This window comes from Pundamilia nyererei, unplaced genomic scaffold (assembly GCF_000239375.1).
Source record: "Pundamilia nyererei isolate P.nyererei 1_Seehausen unplaced genomic scaffold, PunNye1.0 scaffold00017, whole genome shotgun sequence".
In the NCBI taxonomy this organism is placed as follows: domain Eukaryota; kingdom Metazoa; phylum Chordata; class Actinopteri; order Cichliformes; family Cichlidae; genus Pundamilia; species Pundamilia nyererei.
Window position 1 is genome coordinate 425,654 of NW_005187418.1, and position 9,009 is coordinate 434,662.

Consider the following 9,009-nt stretch of genomic DNA (forward strand, 5'->3'; position numbering starts at 1 on the left):
CTGGGAGTATTTCCAACAACTTGTTGCACATTCACCCGCGCGGTGGGAAATATTTTCCAGGCACACAACAACAACGATAAAAGTGCGAGAAATGTGATAAGACATAAACCACAGACTAACTTCTAAGTGATAGCAAGGAGACGTAAAATAGCCATAAAAAAGCACAAAAACCCACAAAGAAGAATAAAATCAGCACAAGTTGAGTCTCAGAACAAGAAATGAAAGTAAAGGGATCAAAACAAGCACATGTCTTGAGTTTATGAACTTTTAGTTTGGTTTTCTGTAATTATCTTCTGGTATCTTCTTAGATTACGCTGTCTTTAGCTCCATGTTTTCCTTTTCCTCCATTCCTGGTCATAGTTTTTGATATATTTATCTTTATGTATTTTTCTTTTTGTTTACGGTTCACTTCCATTCTCCCATGCCAGCTCCTTTGTTTTGGGTTCTTTTGTGTTTTCCTGTTGAGTTATCACGTTTCACTTCCTGTATTATTTTGTCAGTAGTCTTTTGTGCCTTGTGTTCGGTTTTCTTCGGCGTCTCTGTTGTTCCCCACAGCTGCGATCACTTTCTTTTGTAGCTCCGTGTGAATAACAAGCTTAAGTTTTCCCATTTCTTTGCCAGTGCATTAGTTAACACTGCCTGTAATGTTTCTGGTTGTTCTGTGTTCCTGCTTCTATGGTTCCTCCTGGATTTTGTCATCTGCTGGATTCTGGATTCTGAAACTCAGACTGGCAGCAAAGTGTTGATTATCATTTCTGTCATGCTATCTGACCTCAGATATGAGGCATGCATATTTTCCTCTCCTACGGGTTGGTGGTGCAGAATAGGTTTATTTGGTAATGCACCTCTGATAGGGCAGCACTGCATGACTGAGGAAACAGTTTCTTGCTGCTGGTGTGTTAACAGTCTGGGCAAACAGGGAAGAGTGGCACTGATAACTCCCACTGTTTTGTGAGTCCGCGACGATGAGCTCAGTCTAACAGGTAGCATGGAGGTGTTTTGGTGCTCAGGTGTCCTTCCTCAAGGTCCTGATGGCCGACTCACAGCACCAGCTTTGTCCTGAGCGCACAAAGACCACACTGTTCACTCACTCGTGGAGCTGCTGCTTCCATAAAATCACAAGGAAGTGAACAGTGAACGGCCAGAAGTGGCAGAAAAATATTTGTGTGTGCGAGTCAGTTTACCAGGAAAACAAATAAAGTGTTGAATTGCATTTAAGCGTATTTTTGAATAAGAAATCAGTGTAAATTCTTGCTGTTGGTGATGGAAAAAACTACATCACAGCACAAACTGGTTGTTGACCTAATCCGATTACATCATCTTTATGGCACATTATCTTTCATTTATGACAAAACTATCTGAAAACGTCTGATAATCAGGATCCAGAATGGAAGTGTACAAATTGCAGTCATGACTACTAACATGTAACAGGCAGTTTAGGGTCATCTGTTATCTGAAATGTAAGCAAGGCTTGGTTTGCAGCACACAGTCCAGTCCAGTGTCTTTTCTTGGGTAGCTTGTATCCATGGCAACATTATTGTTTCTAAGTTATTTTAGAGGTTACTTCTGTGCAGATCAGAAAAGACATGTAAGCTTAACATTTCCCCAAATATTAGAGTTTCAAAGACTTAAACTAGCGTTGACAAGTCCATCCATCCATCCTCCTGCTGCTCTTCATCCCATGAGGGCAACAGGGCAGAGACATCATTTCTCCAGTGCCTTGTGGATCTACCCTGGGCACTCCTTGCAGTAGAACATGCCTGAAACACCTCATCTATCAGGTGTCTGTGTGTTATGTTAGGCAGTAACTTAAAAAAGGTGATCTATGGAAAATATGATTGTAAAAACTGTCTTTGAAATCTGTAAATCAGCTGAAACAATCACATTTGCTTATATTGTTAATCCCCTCACACCACACAAACACACACCACACTGCACTTATGTTGTCTGAACTTTGTAGCACAATGAGGGGTTTTTCCCTCAGAGGATGAGGCAGTAACAAAGCAAACAAGAGCGAGGCGGCGGAGGAAGTGTCTAATTAAGCCCAAATGAGGAAGGAGCTCCTCCAGGTGAAAAGAGCTTTTCAGAAATGCAGTCAGAAGATAAACCTCAAGCATAATGAGCTGTTTTTGCTGCTACAGTTTCAGCAGGTGCACATCAGCTGCATCAACCCGGGTGATCGTGTAATTTCACTATTGAAAACTTTGAACATGTGCAGTGCATACATGAGGAAGAGAAGATTATATGTGTGGTAGAGGGTCGTGCACCCTGTGTGTTACAATATAACAAGTGCTTTTTCCAAAAAGAGTCAGCTGCCGTGGTCACATTTATTTTATTACACTGCTGTGCTTTAAAGTGTGTTTACTGTATGCTTTTTGGACAATTGCAGCAGCTAAAAGTAAAAAAACAAACCTTATTAATCTTATTCTGGGCCTTCGTGTAGCCCTTTCATTCATCCCCTGTATCCAACTTTAGATTTTGGCTTTTGGCTCATACTCTGACCTCAATATTTTAAACTTTGACCATTTGTAGCAGTTATGCCACTGTAAAACAAATGTATACGTAATCCTTTTAAAGCTTTCGGTATTTTACAATCTATTTCTTTTAAGAGAATCTAAGAGAATATAAGACTGGTGTGTTCTGTGAAAGCCAATAGAGCCACATTAGCGGTGTGAGTAAATTTTTCTATTATGAGCAATCAAATGTTATCAGAAAGCACTGTTTTGGTGCATTGACCCTTTAAGTTAGATTTCCTTTAAATCACAGTCAAGATCCATTATTAAAACAAGAAAGTAACATCAGGACATGACATCATGTCCTGGTCCAGAGCATCACACAGTCAGTTCAGTGCCAGTCTGATCAGGGAAATCCAGAATCCTGCCCTTTATGAATTAGTTAGAAGAAGAATTTTACTCATTATGACCTCCAATTTTTTGTTTTTTATTGTTCAATTTTTCTATCGTGTTATTGTAACATTTGTAACCAGGGTTATACATGTTTAATATGAACATCCACCACTGTAGCACAATATAAATGCTAAAAAAGCTTCTTTGAAAAGTCTGTAGTTTTCTTTCCCAGGTGAACTTAAATAGTGTCCATGCTCATTCTTTGAATCTGACAGATTGGACTGAACTTCCAACCACACTGTGGTATAACTCTGTGTTTTCACCTCAGGTGCGCCAGCTGGTAAATCATTCGCTGCCGCTGAGGTCACATGAAGGTCAGTGATGGTTGAGCAAAAGCAAACTGAATTTTTTTAGTGTTTGTCAGGGAAGCACAGGAACACCGACCAACCAGGTGCCTTAAATATTAACACCTGGGCCACCAGCACAGTTCACTGTCGCTAAAGGAGACGGCTATTAGCTCTGCACGCTTCAGCTGGTAGAGATGCCTTTCTTGATGCAACTATCTCGATAGGAACAGCAGTGAAAATGCTCATGAAAGACAGGCTTGGTTTAATCTTTTTTTATTATAGTGTTAACATAACAGTGTATTTGAACGCTGACGTGAGGCCACCAGGTGATGTCCTGCTCGGTTTGGTTTAGTGAGAGGGGCTGGAAGGCAGCAGAGCGGTGGGAGATATTTTGAAGGGACAGAGGTGCTTTGACTGGAGCTGTGAAGTGGCAGAGTATGGGTCTGGCTGCCAAGTACACCGAGCCGAGTCTATCAGTCATTCCTGGAACAAATGAAGGACAAAGTCAAATTACTTTTATGTTACATATTGACTATGTCTGGAAGGAAGCTGACCTTAGTGTTGGTGTTTTGCATCATTACAGACATTATTTAATGTTGACAGAGAATTGCCTCATTGCTTTTATTACCAGTGACAGTTTAGCTGACGCAATTTATCAGACTGCATCTAAAACTGATTTTCATCCTCGTAATATTACATATAATGGACTCTGGAGACTCTGATCAAGCTGTCCTTTTAAATGTATTAACTTTAACTTTTATTGAAGTCTAATTTTCAAAAAGAATTTAGTTTTATGTATTTGAAGTTGTTAATAAACTTTTCTGTCTACAAAGGTTGGTAAAAAAAAGCCTTTATGTTTCAGGCCTGCTCCAGGTGGAATAAGTTCCCTTTAAAATATGTGTTCCTTGTCATTTTTTGCTTGCTTTGTATGTTTTTTGGCAGCAAAAATCAAATCTATGTAGAGGTGATGAGTGGGGTCATGTTAACAATCCATTCAAATTTGGCTCACATCCACTGAGGTATTCAAGGTTACTTACTGATTAATTGGTCAAAAATTGAGAAAAAAGCCTTATATCATCTTACGAGAGTGGTATGTACAGAAAGTGCCGTATAAAGAATAAGAATATCATGCCACATTTGACCTCTGACCTCTTCTTTAAGGTCAAATTGTCATAAAATGATTTAATCTTTAAAATTCTGCTCAAAATTCTTCCATCTTTGTTTCTATTTGGAACATTAAGGAAATAATACATTATACATTATAGTCCACATCCAAATATTATGTAACATATGACCTTTGACCTCACTTTTAAATTTCACACCTGCCTTTTTATCAAGTTGATCCCAAAATATCTTTGAATAAAGTCTTGTGAAGAGAAAGAGAATGAGTTTCCTGGTTAGTCAAATAAAGAATAAATGTAATGACTTACAAGAGCTCTTACTTTGATTAATAATACGCTCACTCAAACAAATCCCAAAGATGCTTAGTGCTGCAACTTTTGCCTGTGTGCGAGTATCAGCTCTGGTAAACTGTGAATTTTGGGTGTTTGAATTGGTTATCTGCTAATGCACCCCTTGGAAAGTGTGCCTCACCTCATGACGCTGCCTTTCACACTGTGTACACAGTCCATTACTGTACGTCACATCCTCTGTGTTCACAGAACCTAAGTGGCATTTATGGATATTAAAGGCTCAGCTGCAGCGTCGTTTCTTGTTTGCCTCAGTTTATTTCCAGGCTCAATAACAAGCTGTGTTTGTGTTTGACTGATTGGACAGACTGCTCCGTCTCTCACATACCTGGTCTGCCAGCAGCTCACAGTCTGTTTCACTCCTGCCGTAGATGTTCTCACATTGTCGAATATTGTTATGTTTTATGCACCACTTTTTAATAAAAGAAGGAAAGACCAAACATGTCGAGTTGAGAGGGTAAATCATTCCATTACTCTAAGTAATCCTGCACAGGTGTTAAGAACTAGCTCTTAACCAGTCCTTAAGTGGTATTTATGCTCTGTCTGAATTGCATGTTGCATGCACCACAACAGTGATTTAATATTCAAGAGCTGCATTTCTGCTTCTAGTCCTTTTTTCCCCACCAAACAAGAAGGAGACTAAAATGCAAACTCGAGCTATAAATAGAATGATTTTAAAACTGATTCAATTTTCAAAAATCCACAAAAAATAACAGTTTAAATTAGCAAAAATGGGAATGAAAAAACAGACACATTGAAGAAATACACAGAGTAAGGAAGGATGATATAAATATAGCATATAAGTGTATCCATTCAACATGAGAGCAGGCAGGCAAGGATTAAGGAGGGAAACAGACAAGGACAGGAAGTAAAACAACAAAGCTAACCAATTACCAAAATAAATCAGGAAGTAGCAAACAAAAGATACAATATATATGTAAAAATAAGAGTAGAAGTGGGTAAAATCTTTGATGTGGGCAGCAGTGAACAGTTATACAATACAAGCATAAACACAAAAAGAAAGATCACATGCAATAAAATACAATAATCTGTGCAGTTATAATATCAAATCAAAGTTTATTTCTATAACACATTTAAAAAATAAAACGTTCAAAGTGCTTCACAGTCGACCACAAGGCTGATAAAAGTCGGGACAGAACAAGCAAACAGAAATCAAACAAAACATTTGCGTAGTGCAGAGCAGACCAGATAAAAGTCAAACTAATTAGATTCAAAAGCCAAAGTAAACAATAATAACCAAGAGCATTATTTTCTGATCCTCTATCCAGCACACGGCTGCTTGAAATGTACTACAGGAAGACTGCATGTATGATCTCCCATTGTGCCAAACCACTGTCCATGTGGACTGAACACGTAACACAGCATTTGTCTTTGTATTTTGAATGTTAAACTGTTCTTCTGTCGTGAACCGAGGTTTGTGCAAGGGCCGGACCCAAAAGCGGACTCAATACACTCACTGAGAATTAGGTACAAGACTTTATTTACAGAAAGAATGGGAACAAAACAAGGATAAACAAGAGCGAAGCAGGAGCTGGTGGGAACGGGCACAGCTTATAGGGAAGGCGTCCCGAGAGGCTGCGATCGGGTCCACGGGAGCTCTGCAACAGGGCCAGACTGAGGAGTAACCGGAAAGTAACTGGGTGATGGTTTCCTTAATGAGAGCTGATGACGGAGGTGGAACGAGAAAGCCAGCACTGGAGGAAGCGAACAACAGGCGGTGAATCAAAGGTGAGATGGTGCAGAGACCTGTACACCAGGAAGCAGAGCTACAGACAAAGACAGGGCGAGGGCAGGCGTGGCCGAGTTACCCCAGTAAGTGACTGAACGAACTGGCGATGAGTAGCAGGCAGCGCTGGCTTAAATAGTCCTCCAGTAATTGACAGCAGATGGGGCTCAGGTGTGATGCAGGAGGCGCCGCCCAGGAGAGTAGCCAGGGAACCATCCTGATGACAAGACGCAAAACCCCTGAGCTGCGGATCATGACACCTTCAGCTGCATAAATTTTGTCTCCAAGGATTCCACCCTTGCATGGGTTCTCTCCCATTTAGGTTCATCTGTGCTTCTAAACTGGTTCTAGGTATGACTGTGAGTGTATATGTTTATTGATACTAGGGTATCTATGTGAATGTTTGGTTTCTCTACCAAATTAAGCTCTCTAACCTGCTGGCGTATTTAAATAAAAACTGTGTTAGTATTACAAACTGCTGAAATCAATTATAAATACAAACTGCCCCCAATCAGCTGATGGGCTCTCGCCTCATTCCATTTTTTGGATTCAAATTTAAAATGTCCCCTTTGGTGACTCATCATGCCAACCTTCATTTTCAGTTTTTCTGTGAGACACAGAAAGTGCTTTTGTTATCAAAAAGAAGTTCATTTAATTCAAACGAAGAACTACACGTCCTCTTGTGAGCCTGCAAACCTTGCATAAAATGTAAGTTCTGTTTTTAGTAATAAAAAGTTGAGGTCAGCGCTTTATCATTTGACTCTTTCCAGAACATGTTCTCCTGTCCTGTCTTATCTGTTCAGCAGCTTCGACATTTTGAACAGAATTCTTATTACACCTTCCATCATATGGATGTGATAACCTCTGGTGAAAACACACGTGTGCTAGGCGGGACCTTTCAGCCTAAAATAGATCCACAGCGCAGCCTTGCATCACCGCCTCAGGACAGTTAGAGGTTATCAGGCCACAGCAGTTGGCTCGGTTATAAATCACAGCCGACAGCATCAAGTGGCCTGAGCTGGTTTAATAAAGACAAGTGAAATATGAGCATGGGGGAAGGTAGTCGAGATCTGTGGGGATACAGTCAGTGGGAAGCAGGAAGAGGATCAAATAAAGCATTTAGCCTCTAATTATGTAAAAGCATTGAAAATGTGGTAAAATGTGCCTTTGAACTGTTGTTTTTATTGTACTAAATATGAAAAACTATACGGTTTAATAAATCATGATTCTTGGGTCTTGAGTGTATCCAGTCTGACTTTTTTCAGATCAGTGATGTAGGGAAGAGGTTTTACAGTCCAGGTGCTGCCTGCTGTTACTAACACCTCGATATCAACACTGTATTATTTCCAGCCTGGGTGAAACTCTGGATCTCTAGAAACTTCTGACCACAGTCTGTATATAAATGAGAGACTTACCCAACTGATCAGTAATAATTTAGACCAGGGGTGGGCAATCTCAGTCCACGAGGGCCGGTGTCCCTGCAGGTTTTAGATGTGTCCTTGAACCAACACAGCAGATTTAAATGGCTAAATTAGCTCTTGAAGTTCTCCAGAGGCCTGGTAACGAACTAATCATGTGATTCAGGTGTGTTGACCCAAGGTGAGATCTAAAACCTGCAGGACACCGGCCCTCGGGGCCTGGAATTGCCCACCCCTGCTCTAGATGATATACTCTTATGTACTATCGTTTAAACATCTATCATCTAAATTATGATAATTATGATAATACATTTACTGAGCAGTTTTTGAAAAGTTAATTTTCAATTTTATTTCTTTGTTTTCATGACTAACACGATCCACCTGATACTAACCTATGAATCCCCACAGGGGGCATACAGGACGGTAAAAGTTCCTTCCAGGAAATCTGAGGGATGAATAACAAAAAATATGAAAAAGAAAACAGAAATTTACACAGTTAGTTTTTCATAACCTCGAGCACCATAGACAGATTCCTCCTACACTGTGGGGACTGAAAGCAAACAAAATTATTCATTTATTTTTAATTTCTTTATATTTCTTCCACCTTGCGACCCTTGCATTTGTAGGTTGAAGGGTTTGTGTATGTATTTCTCTTCACTTTCCTCCTTTCTCTGCCTCTCGTTTGCAAACGTTAACCTGTATCTGTGCACCCAGCAGCTCTCCCTCACACACCACACAATCACGTTTATTTCGTTTAGTGTTTACAGCAGTATGGTTTTCTCTTTTTTCTATGTGTAAGTTCAGTAACAAAAATCTGTATTCACTCATTTGCCTGCTTTCCAGTGTGTTAAGGTCTAAATCAATGGCTTGCCAGCCTTCTGCAAGCCAGTCAGTCTCTGCTATGCTCTTTTTTCATTTGTGGCTTTCAGACTCACTAGCCTCCCAAGCCTCATCCTAACCTCCATCTTCATCTTCACCACCACCAACACCTAAACTCTGGGAGATCCTGCTCCACTGCTGTGATGCTTCATCTAATTCTCAACACTGCATAGATTTTATTTAAACTCTCTGTCTGAACAAATCATGTTCATGTTCTCCAAATGATCTTTCCTGCTAGAAATAAAACTGGCTATTTTTAGTATTTTCTTCAAGTTTTTATACATACATACACATATATATATA